Here is a 16,116-nt window from a genome sequence, read left to right on the forward strand (position 1 = left end):
TGTTATCAATTCTTGCTTCTGGTGTCCCAACTTATTTCAGTTAATCCCCTTTCTACCAGGAATTAAATATATTGGCCTGCTGGTTTCTTTTCAAAACTAGTGTCTGTCATATTATTGGAGGGAAAAGTTCTGGCATCAGACCCAGCATTTGAACATATTGCTCTGTTGCACATGCACTGTACAAAGTACCACAGCACACAGGAATTGACAAAACATTGATGGAAGTACATCTACTTCTTTCCATAATGTAGTTTTCTCATTTTCCACATCTCCATATCTATATCCACTCTCTTGTTCTCCCTTTGTTACTAGTTGAGAAATCCACCAATTATTCTTTGTGCCCCATCTCTCAAAACTCCTTCTTTTCGTTTATATCTATTGCTCCCTTCTCGATGTAATGTGATTATAATTAAGCAATGTAACTACAAAGACATGAGAGAGGAGCTGACCAGGGTAAATTAGAAGGGGAGCTGAGCAGGAAAGACCATGGAGCAGCAATGGGAGGAGTTGCTGGAGATAATTCGGAAGATAATATCAGAAATTCAAACCCAAGAAGATGAAACATACTTATGGGAGGACAAGGCAGCCAAGAGTGATACGGCATCAAAACAAAAGAGAAAACATACAATGTGGTGAAGATGATTGCGAATCCAGAGAATTCGTTGGCTCTGGAACTACATCAGGATAGCATCACTGACACTACAGAGCTTTTAATCATGGTCAGGGAGGGAAACAGAGGGAAATGCATTCACTTCAAACTCAGAAGGTGGCATTACTCAAGGAAAAAGATTCAGGTGAATTAAATATTTGAATTAAGATCAGTTAAATGCTTTTGCAGAATGTGTCAGATTGGAAGCAAGAACCGGGGAGACAGACCCTCAGCAGAATGAGAGTTTGAAATTGAAGTATTTCCACATCAGAAACCAGGTTAGGTCACTGAGTGCAGGGCTAATGGGTGAATGGGTCTCAGTGAGAATTGGGGAACAGACAGCAGAATTGCTTTGCAGATATTGCAGCTGGAAACTGCGTATTCATGTAGTGCTTTAGACCACAGCAGCGGGAGTAGCAGACATGCATTCAACCACAAACTGTAAGTTTTTGCCAGGATAACACCTCAGTCTGTCATTACTATCAACACCATCTATGGCTCAGTGACGGGTGTGGGTGAACATGTCAGAGAGAGAATCACATGAACCTTAACCTGATGCTAACTCATTAAAGCTACCGTATTTGACCAACAGATCTGAACGAAGCCCTGCAGTCCTGCCACTTTCAGTTATAAATGGTGATGGACGATTAAACAAATAACTGGAGGAGAGGGCTCCACAAACGACCCCATCCTAAATAATGGAATAGACCTGCACATCAGTGTAAAAGAGAAGGATGTTTTATCTGCACCATCCTCTGCCAGAAGTGTTGAGTCGATGATACACCTCACCCTCATCATGATGCCCACAGAATCACAGATGCCAGTCTTCAATTAATTCGAATAGCTGCATGTGACATGAAGAAACAGCTGAACATAGTAGATAAGACAAAGGCAATGGGCCCTGACATCATTCCTGTAATAGGACTGAAGACTTGTGTTGCACAAAAAACCGTGTCCCTGGGGAAACTGTTTCATTCCAGTTCCAATTCTAACATCTCCCTGGCAATGTGTAAAATTACTCAGCTATGTCCCGTTCCCTAACAGGGGAATAATTACAATCTGACCAATGACCACCCCCTCAGTCCCATCACGACAGTCAAATTGGTGGGAGTTATTTTTGACAGAGCTGTCAAGCAGCACAGAAATAGCCTGCTGAGTGTGGTTTCCGATAGGTCCCCATGTGGAGATGGTGCGGTTGTGGAAATGTCACTGGATTACTAATCCAGACCAAGGTAATGCGCTGGCAGTGGGTGGAAGTTAAAAACAATTAATAAATGTCAAGATCTAAAATCTGGGGTCAGCAATAGTGACCTTTAAGCCAATATCGATTGTAAACAGAATTTCCTTCTCCAATGTACTTTTAGGAAGTGAATCTCCCGTAATTTCCTGGGCTGGCCTAAAATTGACTCCAAAGACCCTGACATGTGATAAACATTTCACTGGTCTCTGAAACTGCCAAGCAAGGCGCTCATTTGTATCAAACTACTCCGAGGTCTGAAAGGATGAAACCGGACAGAACACCCGGCCCCAGCATCAGTGTCGGAAAAGGGAATGGGAACACAGTCCTGTTGACCCTGCAAAGACCTCCTTCCTAACATCTGAGAGTTTTTGACAACATTTACAGAGCTTTCCCACAGACGGCACAGAAACATCGGGAAAGGAGTAGGTCATACAACACATTGAGCCTCCCCCATTCTTGTTCATGGAAAAAAATCTCCTCAATGCACCTACCCCACATGATGTACATATCCGTTAATGTGAGTAACCTTGGGAAGCTGTAAAATAGGAAGTGCAGTAGTACGCTTGGTCCACTGAGTTTGCTACCCAACTCAATGTAATGATGATTGGCCCTTCATTTCCACACCGTACTCCTGCTCTCCCACCATCCCTTTACTTTCTCTAAACCCTTACATTCAGTGTCTCGGTTTCCAGGTGCGAGCGAATTCCCCAGGATCACCAGTCTGTGAGTGCAGCCAGTTATTCTCATCTCAATGCAGAGTGACCTGCCTGTACCTAATACCGTGGCCCCTTGTTTTAGACGTCCCAGACAGGGGAATAACCATCTCTGCTTCCAATCTGTCTCGCCCTGTCAGAATTTTGTATATTTCACTGCGAACTCCACTCATTTTCCTAAACTCCATTGAGTACTGGCCCAGTCACTCCAAACTCTGTTCCCACAACAAGCCTGTCTGGTGACCCTAAACTTTGCTTCCACAACAAGCCAGATATCAGTCTGGTCATCCTTCACTGCTCTCCCTCAATGTCAGGTTTGTCCTTTATTAGGTGAGGAGACCAAAACTGCACATAATGCTGCACAATGTTCGAGATGATATCTCACCAAGGCCCTGTACAGCTGCGGTAAGACAACCTTACTCCTGGACTCACATCGCCTTGAAATGGAGATCAAAACACCATTTATCTTCTTTACTGCTTTCTGTTTCTGCAATAGTGCTTTCAGCGACTGCTGTACAAGGAGATGCAGATCCTTTTCCGTGTTATAGCTCCCCACTTTCTGGTTGTATATACACTGGTCAGCATGCCAATGCCATTCCTAGTATTGGCATCTGGTTACAGAACTCACTGCGCTGCAGGGACCTCAGAGATTTATGCAGAAGGAAACAACAAAACGGAGCATAAGTCCCTTTGTAGATCAACATGTTTCAACCAATCCTTTTCACATGGTAGACTTCCAATTTATCGTTTCCACCAAAGGGCACACTGTCACCTCTATCCACATTGTTCTCATTCTGTCACGTGTTTACCCATTCACTCCACTTGTCTTAGTCTTCTTGGTGCATTTATACATCCTCCTCAACCACCCACAATCCCACATCCGTTAGTGCTGTCGGCAGGCTGGGATACATTGTATCTGATTCCAGCAACTAAAAGTTTAAAGGGCATTGTGAACAGCTGGGATCCCTGTGACACCTCAGCAACCGTCATCTGTTAATTTCTATTTCTGTATTTCGTGAATATGGGTGTCACTGGTGGGGCCAGCATTTATTGCCCGTCCCTAGTTGCCCTTGAGAAGGTGGTGGTGAGCTGCCTTGTTGAACACTGCAGTCTACCTGCTGTGGTTGACCTCCAATGCCATTAGGGAGGGAATTCCAGGATTCTGACCCAGCGACTGTGAAGGAGTGGTGATATGTTTCCAAATCAGGATGGTGAATGGCTTGGAGGGAAACCTAAAAATGATGGTATTTCCATAAATCTGCAGCCCTTGTCCTTCTAAATAGACATGGTCGTGAGTTGGGAAGATGGTCTCTGAGGATCTTTGGTGAATCATTTTATTGCAGCTTTTAGATAGTAAAGCAGTGTTGCTGCTGCTGAGCGTTGATGGTGGAGCATTGTGGGTGAAGGGACAGTCAGATTGGTTGCTTTGTCCTGGATGGTATAAAGCTTCTTGAGTGTTGTTGGAGCTGCACTCATCCAGGCAAATTGGGAGTCTTCTATCACCCTTCTGACTGATGCAATGTAGACAATGGACAGACTTTTGGAAGTCAGGATGTGAGTTACTCGCCGCAGTATACCTAGCTTCTAACCTGCTCTTGTAGTTACTGTGTTTATATGGCGAGTCCAGTGAGTTTCTGAGCAATGGTTACCCACCAGGACTTTGATACTGGAGGATTCAGTGATAGAAACACCATTGAATGCCAAGGGGCAGGTTAGATTGTATTTTATTGGTGATGGTCATGATCTGACATTTGTGCGGCCTGAATATTACTTGCCACTTGTCAGCCTGGATACTGTCCAGATCTTGTTGTGTTTGAACATGGACTGTGTCAGTATCTGAGGAGCCACAGACGTTGCAGAACATTGTACAATCATTGACGAACATCCCCACTTCTGATCTTAAAATGGAGGGAAGGTCATTGATGAAGCAACGCTGAAGAAGTTTTCGGCTGAGGCCACTGCCCGAGGTACTCCTACAGACTTGTCCTGGAGCTGAGTTGACTGAGCTTTTTCAACCATGACCAACATCCTACGTGTCAGGTATGATTCCAACCAGCAGGGAGTTTGCCCTGATACACATTGAATCCAGTTTTGCTTACGCCCCTTGATGCCACACTTGGTCGAAGGCAGCCTTGATTTAAAGGGCTGTCATTCTCACCCCACCTCTGGAATTCAACTCTTCTGTCCATGTTTGAACCAAGGTAATGAGGTCAGGAGCAGAGTGACCCTAGGGGAGCCCAACCTGGGCATCATTGATCATGGTATTGCTGAGCAAGTGCTGCTTAGAAGCACTGAGACCTTCCACCACTTTACTGATGATCTAGAATAGGCTGATGGGGTGGTAATTGACCCGATTGGATTTGTTCTGCTTTATACATACAGGAGATACTTGGGGTACTTTTACACAAAATTGGGAAAAGCCATTGTTGTAACTGTATTGAAAAAGTTTGGCTGGGGCAGTGGCAAGTTATGGAGCACAAGTTTTCGGTTTGATTGCCGGAATGCTGTCAGAGTATGGACCTTTTGAGTATCCAGTATCTCCAACTTGAATTGGTTGATGACTGGTAACTGAATTGCTGAGGACCACTGGAGGGGGTTGAGATGGATCATCCACTCAGCATTTCTGTTTGATGATTGTTGCGAATGCATCAGCCTTATCTTATAAACTGAAGTGCTGGGCTCTTCCATCATGGAGGAAGGGGTTATTTGGGGAATCTCTTCCTCTAGTGAATTGTTTAATTTTCCCCAACGTTTCTCAACTAGATGTGGAAGGACTGCAGAGCTTAGATCTGATCCTTTGCTTGTGGGATCACTTAGCTCTGTCTATCACTTACTGTTTATGCTGTTTGGTCCACAAGTAGACCTGATTGGTGACTTCAACTGGCTGACACTTCATTGTCAGGTTTGCCTGGTGCTGCTCCTGCCATCCTGCTCACTCCATTGAACCAACGTTGATCCTCTGGCTTGATGGTAGTTGTTGTGAGGGGGATATGCCAGGTCATGAGGTTGTGTGGCTGTACAATTCTGCTGCTATTGATGACCCACAACACCTTATGGACACCCAGACTTCAGCTGCTAGATACTGTTCGACTTTTGCCCTATTTAGCACCATGATGGTACCACCCAAAATGGTGGAGGTTATTCTCAATGTGAAGCTGTGACTTTGCCTCCACAATGACTATGCGGTGGCCACTCTTACCGATACTCTCATGGACAGATACTTCTGCAACTGGCAGATTAGTAAGGCTGTGGTCAAATATGTATTTTCCTCTTGTTGGTTTCTTCACCACCTGCTGCAGAACCACTCTAGCAGTTATATCCTTTGGGACCCGGCCAGTTCGATTATTGATGATGTAACTGAGATACACTTGGAGGTGGACATTGAAATCCCCCACCCAGAGTACATCTTGCGTCCGTGCTACCCTCAGTGCTTCCTCCAAGTGTTGTTCAACATAGAGGAGTACTGATTCTTCAGTTGAGCGAGGCTGGCACATGGTAATCAGCTGGAGGTTTTCTTTCCCATGTGTAAACTAATGCCATGAGACTTCATGGGATACGAAGCCACTGTTGAGGATTCCCAGAGCAACTCCCTTCCAACTGTATCCCACTGTGCCACCACGTCTGCTGTGTCCGTCCTGCTGATGAGACAGGAGATATCCGGGGAAGGTGATGGGGTGTTTGGGACATAGTCATTTTCACAGAATCATACCTTACGGACAATGTCAGGCTATTGCTTGACGAGTCTGTTTATTTCTATTCACTGTTTCCTGCCAGCTGTCCCATTCTAGAAACATGTCCATACATTAGCCCCAATCCACTGAGGTTTGATTTTGCAAACTGGGCTTGGAGCTTTACCAAAATCTTTCTGAAATTCAACATGTTTTACATACATTGCTTCTTTTTTCATTTATCTCCCAGTCTGTTTCATAAACACAATTCTATTACTTTCAGTCCCAATAATTCCCCCTAAACCATTTGCTTACTATGTTCTATGTTCCCTGTGCTATGTCATGTTCCCACACCAGACTTGATTTTCCTTGTATTGTTAGAAAGTTCTGTGAAGACAGAACTGAAGTAGTAGCTTCATAGTTCTGCCATTTCCCTGTTCCCCATTCTCCATTCTCTGGTTTTAAACTGTAAGAAAACTGCACCTGTTTTTCCATATTTCTCACATTGACATAATTTAACAAGTTATTACAGTTCACTCTTATAACCCTCGTGAATGTACTCTTCACAAACTCATCAATTCCTGCCTTAAACTGCTCAATAATTGACGTTGCACACCATTCACTCAGAAGAGCATCGACTCTGTGCCAACAGAAGTACAGCACGATCTATACTAGTCTCACTTTCCTACACCAGACCCATAGCCTGGAATGTTATGACACTTCCAAGTACTAGTCCAAGTACTTTTTTTACGATTGTGAGGTTATCTGTGATAATTGCCCTCTCAGGAAGTAATCCCAGAAACCAAAAAATGTGTAAATCCTCTCTGAACCTCAAACTTTTCACTTAAAAAGTGTGCTCCTTTGTTCTCGACCCTCTGACTAAAAGAAACAGTTGCTGTCTATCCACCCTGTCCGTGTCGCTTATAATCTTATCATTCTGAATCACTGACCCCTCAGCTTTCTCTGCTCCAAAGTAAGCAACCCGAGCTTATCCAGCTTCTCTCCAAAGCTGATATGCTCCATCTCAGGGAACATCCTAGTGACTCACCTCTGTACCCTCTCCAGTACAATCACATCCTTCCTGGAATGTGGCTCCCAGCACTCCATACAGTACTCCATTTTGGCCGAACCAAAGACCTGTATTGCTCTTATAATCTACGTCCTGATTAGGAAACACAGCACCCAAGGTCCAATTCTTAACTAGTCCATTACCCTGTCCAGTCACATTCAGGGATGTGTGGAGAAGCACACTCTGAGGTTCCCAGTGTGCTGCATTCATTGAGTCCGCCCTGCCTGGTTCCTTCCCTAAACTGCATCACCTCATATTTATCAGGGTTACATTCTATCTGCCATTGATCTGCCCATCTGACCATTCCATCTGCATCTTCCTGTAACTTAAGGCCTTCCTCCTCACTGCTAACCAGCCAGCCAATCTTTATGTCAAACATACACTTACTTATCACACCTCCTCTATTCTCCACCTAGCCCCCTCCACATTCACATCTTTCTTTTATGAATAACACAAAGAATAAGCGACACAGCACTGATCCCTGTGGTGCACCAGGGGACGCTGGTCTCCAGTCACACAAACAGCCTTCTCCCACCACCCTCTGTCTCCTGCCATGAGACAATTTTCGTTGTAACTTGTCAGGTTATCCTTTATATTGAGATTTTACATTATTTTTCAGTTTCCCAGGTGGAAATGTGTCAAAGGCCTTCCTACAAAACTAAACAATCGACCTCCTCAAACTAATTCAATCAAACCCATTGGATGTGACTTCCTTCTGATAAAGTCATGATGATTTTCCCTGATCAAACCTTGTGACTCTGATTGGAGTTCAATTTTCTCCTTCCCTATTTTCTCCAGTAGTTTCCTTAACAGTGATCTAATACTCGCTCGTCTATAGTTCCCTGGTCTATCTCTCCCACCCTTACTGTGAAGTGTAATCGTATTAGCAGTTCTCCAGTTCTGCGGCACCTCCCCTATGGTGGAGATCCATTCACCCAAACAGCCGCTTGTGACGCAACTCATTCAGACATGGAAATTGGTCCAAATTTACAGAACAAAACCTCAAATCCCTGCTCATGCTTTCCAGTCCATCTTCTTGAATTCTGTACCTGCCTCCTCCTTCTCCCAAGTAAAATAGATGTGATGGTCTCATGTTACAATCCATCAATGTTCTCCAGCTTGACACACAGGTTGCCTCTTTGGTTTCTAATGGACACTAACTGTTTGCTGATTATTATCTTCTACTTGTCCGTGTCGAATATCGTGGGATTCTCCTTTTTCTCGCCTACTTGTACTTCTCCATGTCCCTCTGTTATTCAGTACTCGCTATGTTTCTAAGTTTCACTGCAATCACCTCTCATGTTTTGAAATTCGAGATCACAGGCTGAGTTTCCACATCAGACAATCTTGCCATTTTAGTGATTAATCTGGATAATCATTTTAGGGATTAATCTGGATAGTACCTTTTGCAGTTCCTCTATAGTCAATATATTCTTTCTGATATTGGGACTCCGAACAATACACAATACTCTCAGGTTAGTCTCAACAACACTCGATGCAATTGGTTCACTACATCCTCTATATTCCAATTACATTCACAAGAATGTAAACCTAAGTTTTACTGTCCCATTTGCATATGTTTTTCCCGATACTTTTCGCTTTAACTTTTTTTATGAGCTTACTCTGTGAGTTCTTATAAAAGAGCTCCTGAATATCCAACTCCACGTTATCCATTGTTTCTTCATTGCCTATGTCTCCAAGAATCATCTTCAAACCATTCCAAATAAAGTTTGCCACTTCTGCCTTTCCTTTCATCGAAGCATTATCATACTCCCCAGTTATGTTATTTCCTTCTAAGAATCTATTAGCATGTTCTTTGTAATTGAGTCCAACAGACACCCGAACACGGATAACAAGTTACTGGTCTGTAGTTCACCACTCTCCATCTTCATCCTTTCTTAAACTGTTGGATAGTATTTGTAACCTTTATCTGATCCATATTGGCTAAATGCCTTTCGGGAATGTGTCGGAAAATAAAGTGAAAACGCACGATGCAATTAACATGTCTATTGCTGCTTCCTCTGAAATTCTTGTCTGAACTACATCTAGGCTGTCAGATTTATAAATACTCAATCCAACTTTCTTTTCAAAGATGACCTCAACATTGATAAGAATGATGTAAGACTTTATTTACAGAATTCCCATGGTCACTTGGTATTTCTGGCAGAATTTCTGGACATTCTTCCATGATTTCCCTTTGATTTCTCTGTTCTCTGCAATAAATTATCCTGAATGCACACCAACTGTTCCACATTTGACCTAGTTTTTATTTTTCTTTCATACATTGATAGACGCTTTTTTAGCAGTCTTTATGTGTTTCTTTCATTTGCACGCTTTTTCTCTTTTTGATTTTCTTCTCAGTTTCTTGGTCATCCTTTGCTGGGTCCTACATTTCTCTGAATCCACTGGCTTACTGCAACACTTGGCATTTTTCTAAGCTGCCTCCGTTCATCTAATAGGTAGATGAAGGTGGGGTTGAAAGTGATAGTCGGAGAGGAGGGTGGACCAGATTGATAGGAAGGAAGGTGGACACATAGGAAAGTTCAAAAGTGCAGTGCTGACTTGGAAGGTTGGAGTCGGATAAGGTGGGATTAGGGGAAATGGGGAAATGGGGAAATCCACTATGATCCCGTGCGGTTGGAGGGTCCCAAGGCAGAGGAGGAGGCTTTCTTCCTCCAGGCTTCTGGTGGCTGGGGTTTGGCGATGGAGCAGGCCCAGTGTCCTCATGTCCTTGGCAAAGTGGGAAGGGGAGTTAAAGTGCTCAGCCACAAGGCGTTGGAGTTGCTCAATGTGGCTGTCCCAGAGATGTTCTCTGAAATGATCTACAAGTTGACCTCCTGCCTCGCCAATGTAGAGAAGACCACATTCGGTTTAATGGATGTAGTAGATGAGGCGTTCTGTCTCCCTTTGTCACCGATCACTTTCAACCCCCACCTTCTACTACCTACCGCAATCCCAGCTACCTCTCCCCTGCCTCACCCCCTTCTCATTTATCCCTCAGCCCCCTTGGCCCATAAGCTTCATTGTGATGAAGGGCTTATCCCGAAACATCGATTTATCTGCTGTCAGTATGCTGCCTGACTGTGCTTTTCCAGCACCACATTCTTCGACTCAGATCTCCAGCATCTGTAGTCCCCACTTTCTCCACACACCTTGATAGCTTGCCTGACTCAGATTTATAATGGTTACTTCAAATACACAAAAAAGAAAACAATACATTGTGGTTACTTTTCCCAAAAGGTCCTTGACAGCAACATTTTCAATTAGCTCTTCTGATCACTCAACACCAATTCCTAAATAACCTTATCTCGAGCTCAGTGCTCAACATAATGTTCATGTAAACCATCTCACACGCGGTCATGAAATCCATTTTCCCCAGAATTTGTATTCAATTGGGTTAACACAGTTTAGATATAACTTAAACAGTACATTATTACTGCAATAGCCACAGACGTGTATATCTCACTTTCCTGTTTTATAACATGTCCAGCATTTGTATTGCAGCTTTCACTTTGATATATAACTCCCATCAATGTTTGCTCCTCCTTGCTGTTTTTGCGCTCCACCTACTAGATTCTGTGGAATCTGAGTGACGTGGCCTCTGTGGAGATTAATGGCAGAGATCATCTCGCCACATCATTTATGATCTTCTCAAACTTTAATTTCTCCAGGTGTCCCGTTATGCTGATGGAGTAGAGAAGGACAATGATCTTCCAACAATGCTCTACGTTCCTCCAGAGAGCTGAGACTGCTCTAACCTGGGTGGGAACCTTACAACAGGCTGGTAAAGTGTTGCTGCTGCTGAAAAGGGAGATCACATCTGGAGTACTGTGTACAGATTTAGTCTCTTCAATGGAGAAAGAATGTTGTTATATTGGAAGCAGCGCAGAGATGGTTCCCTCAACTGATTCCTGCAATGAAGGGGCTAGCTTATAACGAAAGGATGATCAGGTTGACCCAGTAGCCATTGGAGTTTACAAAAAATAAAGATGATTTTATTTCAACATAGACAACAAGTGAAGCAAATTACACAGATAGTGGAGGAATCCATTCCGTTCTCACGCCTTTTACACAGGAACAACAGGAGGATATTCAGGCCTTCGACCCTGTTACACCAAAACAGGACATGGCTCTTCAGCCCCTGGAGCCTGATATACATTTACAGAAGGAGGCCAATCAGCCCCTCGAGCCTATAACACTGAACCCAGAGTGGGCCATGCTGCACCAGTATCCTGTTAAACAACAACAGGATCAGTTCATTCAGCCTCCTCAGGTCTGTAACATAGGAACTGGAAGAGGCCACACGGTGACTGCAGATTGTTACACTGGGATAACAGGAGGCCATTCAGACCCATCGAGCCTATTGCAAGGGAATTGAATAAGGATAAAAACTATCTGAGACTTCTTTCATGAGAAAGGAAGAGGTAATTTAGACACGTGTCTGTTGTATGGGAACAAGAGAAGACCAATCAATCTCTCAGTCCCATCTCCGGGATACATGAGGAGACCGTTCAGTATTTCCACCTGTTATGGAGAAGTATGAGAAGACCCATCAGCCCCTCAAAATGTTACACAGCAACGGGAAGATTCCATAATCTCCCAATCCTCTAACACATCAACAGGAGGAGGTCATTCTGTGCTTGGAGGTGACACCAGAAAGACGTCAGCCCATCCAGTTTGTGTACCAGTAGGACGATGAGTCCAGTCAGCCACACATGCCTCTTACACAGCAATTGGAGCGGATCTCTTAAAAACTTTTGCCCATTAAACAGGAATTCAAAGAAAACGTGAAGGTTTTCGAAAGGGAAGTACTTATAACAAATGTATGCATTAGTGAGTAAAACGTAACGATAAAACTATTGTAATTTAAGGCAATTATTAGAATCCATTGTTGAGGACATTTGCAAAGTTAAACCACAATCCATCGGCGTCAACAGGGTTTTACAGGATAAATCAGGTTTGAAGTGTTTGCTTGAGTTTCTTAAAGATGAGACCAACAGGGTGGACAGTGGGAATCCTGAAGGTGGAAAATATCTGGTCTTCGGGAGGGCATTGGATGTATCATTTCTCCAAAGAGTAAGTGGCAAGATCAGACAACATGGGTTTAGGAGTAATTTATTAGATTGGATGGAGAATTGGTTCACCAACAAAATGCAGTTAGATGGAATAAATGTCTCATTTTCTTTTGGCAAATGTAATTTGTGGGGTGCCATTGATTTCAGTACTCGTGCCTCAACCATTTGCGATCGATAGTATTACTGTACTCAATTGACTGGATAAAAAATGCGATACCACATTTTCAGATTACACTAACATCGGTGACAAATTACTTCGGAATGAGAACCTTTTACCGCTAATGGAGTCAGGTGTTACTAGGGGACATAGCTTTAAATTAAGGGGTGGTAGGTATAGGACAGATGTTAGGGGTAGATTCTTCACACAGCGGGTTGTGAGTTTATGGAATGCCCTGCCCGTATCAGTGGTGAACTCTCCTTCTTTATGGTCATTTAAGCGGGCATTGGATAGGCATTTGGAAGTTATTGGGCTAGTATAGGTTAGGTAGGATTCGGTCGGCGCAACATCGAGGGCCGAAGGGCCTGTACTGCGCTGTATCCTTCTATGTTCTATGTTCTATGTTCTATAATGCAAGAGATTGTGAGAATATATGGATAGGTTGGGTGAATGGGCCAACATTTGGCAAGGAAAATTAAAGTGAATAAGTATGGGGCTATTCACGTTGGCCAGTATAATAGAAAGACAAATTGTTATCTAAATGGAGGGAAACTTCAAAGTGCTCAGGTGCAGAGGGATCTGTGTGTCTGTTTGCATATCACAGAAAACATGCATGCATGTACTGCAAGTAAGGAGATATGCAAGCATAATTTCAGTGTTTATTCATAAACGGAGAGAGTAGAAAGATAGGGAGTGTTGGTGTATCTATGCAAGGCATTTGTGAGGTTGCAACTGGAGTACAGTTTGGGTGTCCTGCAGAATGAGGTATTTCCATTGGAGGCAATTCAGAAGAGCTTTTTAGATTTATTCTATATTTGAAGTGTTTGTACTATGTGGTTAGCACTGCTGCCTCCCAGCGCCAGAGACCCGGGTTCAATTCCCGCCTCAGACGACTGACTGTGTGGAGTTTGTATGTTCTCCCCGTGTCTGCGTGGGTTTCCTCCGGGTGCTCTGGTTTCCTCCCACAGTCCAAAGATGTGCGGGTCAGGTGAATTGGCCATGCAAAATTGCCCGTAGTGTTAGGTAAGGGGTAAATGTAGGGGTATGGGTGGGTTGCACTTCGGCGGGTCGGTGTGGACTTATTGGGACGAAGGGCCTGTTTCCAGACTGTTATTAATCTAATCTAAAACTTATGAAGAGAAATTGAGCAGTTTAGACAGAAACCCTCGAGTTTATAAGAACGAAAGGAGATCTCATTGAGGTCGGTAAAATGTTAAAAGTAATTGAAAGTGTAGATATGGAGTGGATTTTTTTCACTGGAACAATCTACAACAGGAAACTAGAGTTTTAGGATGGAGAGGTGGCAGGAAAGTGGAACAGAGGCCGCGTTGACATCAGCCTAATCGACGGGTTGGATTCCTCACGGATGTACCTTGTTCTTATTCAACTCTTCGACTGTGTTACCCAGGAATGGGGGAGGACTGTGTATCATACAGGAAGCAGGAACTCAGGATAAATCAGTTTTAGAGAGAACGTAACCAATCGGGTCACACAGTGACCAGCGCTGTGTTCTCAACTATTTACAGTCTATATTAATGATCAGGAGGATGGAACAGATATGCAGGTGCTGAGTTCGGTGATGTCGCCGTTGTAAGCAAGAGATTACTTTATGAAGAGAGGGTGGAGAGTCTGCAAATAGATTCAGAGAGGTAAAGGCAATCGGTAATAGTTTGGCAGGTGGAAAGTAACATGATATAACCTGTCATTTCATTTACAGGGATAATGGAAATCAGTATGTTACTGAAATGGAGAGGGATAACAGGATATAGTAATACTGTGTACTGGGGACGTTCACTCAGACCCGTTCAGACTTAGTAGAGTTTGCTTCATCCCTGATCACCTGCTCCTTGACGCTCCAAGTGACGCCATTGCTCTCCATACACATGGAATACTTTGATGTGGTTGATTGGTGGTGGGGATGGTGCATCAAGGGAACGACCTTTGTCCAATATATATTAATTTCATTCTATGTGGAGACCCGATGACCATGGGAATGGCTGATAGTTTCTGAATGAAGAGGCCTTGACTGATGCCAGGACAGTGGGTATTCACCAACATGATATACTATGCATGGGCGCGCTGCAACGTTAATAGAGAGAGAGAGATCTTTCAGTTCCTCTACCTCTCCCCATTGACATGGGGTACTCTGCAGATGCCATGTACACCACCAGGAATCCCACTATTTTGGATACACATGGCAGCTCCCTGCTGTGGGAGAAACAATGTATTTACCGCATCCATCATATATATCCTCCATCATAGAATGGTGACATTGATGTTGAGATACTGGGAGATGATGGATTTGCCATCTACTATGCCTGGAAAGTTCTGGATCATAGAAGTTGAATGAAACTGTGATCCTAACAGCCCCTGGCAGCACCATCCTCCCCGTGGTGTGAAGCTGCAGGTCGTGTTGTTGGAGGTAACACCGCTCTGCGACAAGCTCCTTGTTCAGTCAGGGTCCCTCACACTCTGCTCCTGGGTTAAGTGTAGCTTGGGAAGCCGTTCCTGGAAAACCCGGGCGGATACAGCAGGTCCCTTTCCCCCGACACACTCACTCCGTGGTTTCTGAGCTTCCCCTCTCTGTAGCCTCTGCTCCATTTGTTGTTAATTTGGGGATGATGTATTGAAGCTTCCAAGCCTTCTGGGATTCCCAGCAGCTTCTGAATACTGCAGCTAACATCAAAACGCGGAATCCTAGTCTGGGAGCGCTTTCCATTGTTACCACCGTTTTAATAAAACCTAAAGACTTTCTCAGTTATTTACTTGGACTGTTTTCAGACAGCAGTTCCGCAGCTCTGCCTTTAAAACCACTCTTCAAAAAAACCCAAGAGAAAATAATCTTTTTATATGGATACGGTCCTCACAACTCCACCTTTAATAAAATAATGCATCAATATACAAAGATGGATTCACTTTAGACCTCCTAATCTTCTTCTATTAGTAGACTGCAATGCATATATATTACATTGACTCTGAGCATACAAAAGTTCACAACTAGTTTCGATTTCAGTCATTTTGCTCCGGCCACAGAATCCTTTGACTTTCTTCATCCAAGTCTCCACAACGTGTCAAAACTTAGGTTTTCTCGCCCACTCACCCGTATAATTTCAAACTGAATGGCAGCAATAGTAAGCTCAATCGAAACAGACTGGTGTTTTTCTCCCTAAACTTCTGCAAATACTTTACCGGGTCACGATCAGTGATAAAGCTTTGTCTCAGGTATGTTATTTGAAATTTAAACGCTGAAATGTTGTAACGACAACATCAAGCTCAAGGCCTCCTGGAAACTCCAACCACACGTTACATAATGGAGCACTTCTCATCTCTCCAATAGTCCTTCTGAATGACATAGCTCCTCATGTCTCAGCATAAAAGAATTACATACTTCTATACCTCTTAATGCTGTAACCTCTTTACCTGCTACTCCTGGCCTATGCCAATAAACCTTACTTTCACAGGTATGTGTTTTAAGAAAATCTCGCACATTCTTCTCAATATCTCACAGAAACCAAACTTTGATTTCTGAACCCAATCATCATCAT

This window comes from Hemiscyllium ocellatum, chromosome 49 (assembly GCF_020745735.1).
Source record: "Hemiscyllium ocellatum isolate sHemOce1 chromosome 49, sHemOce1.pat.X.cur, whole genome shotgun sequence".
Lineage (NCBI taxonomy): Eukaryota > Metazoa > Chordata > Chondrichthyes > Orectolobiformes > Hemiscylliidae > Hemiscyllium > Hemiscyllium ocellatum.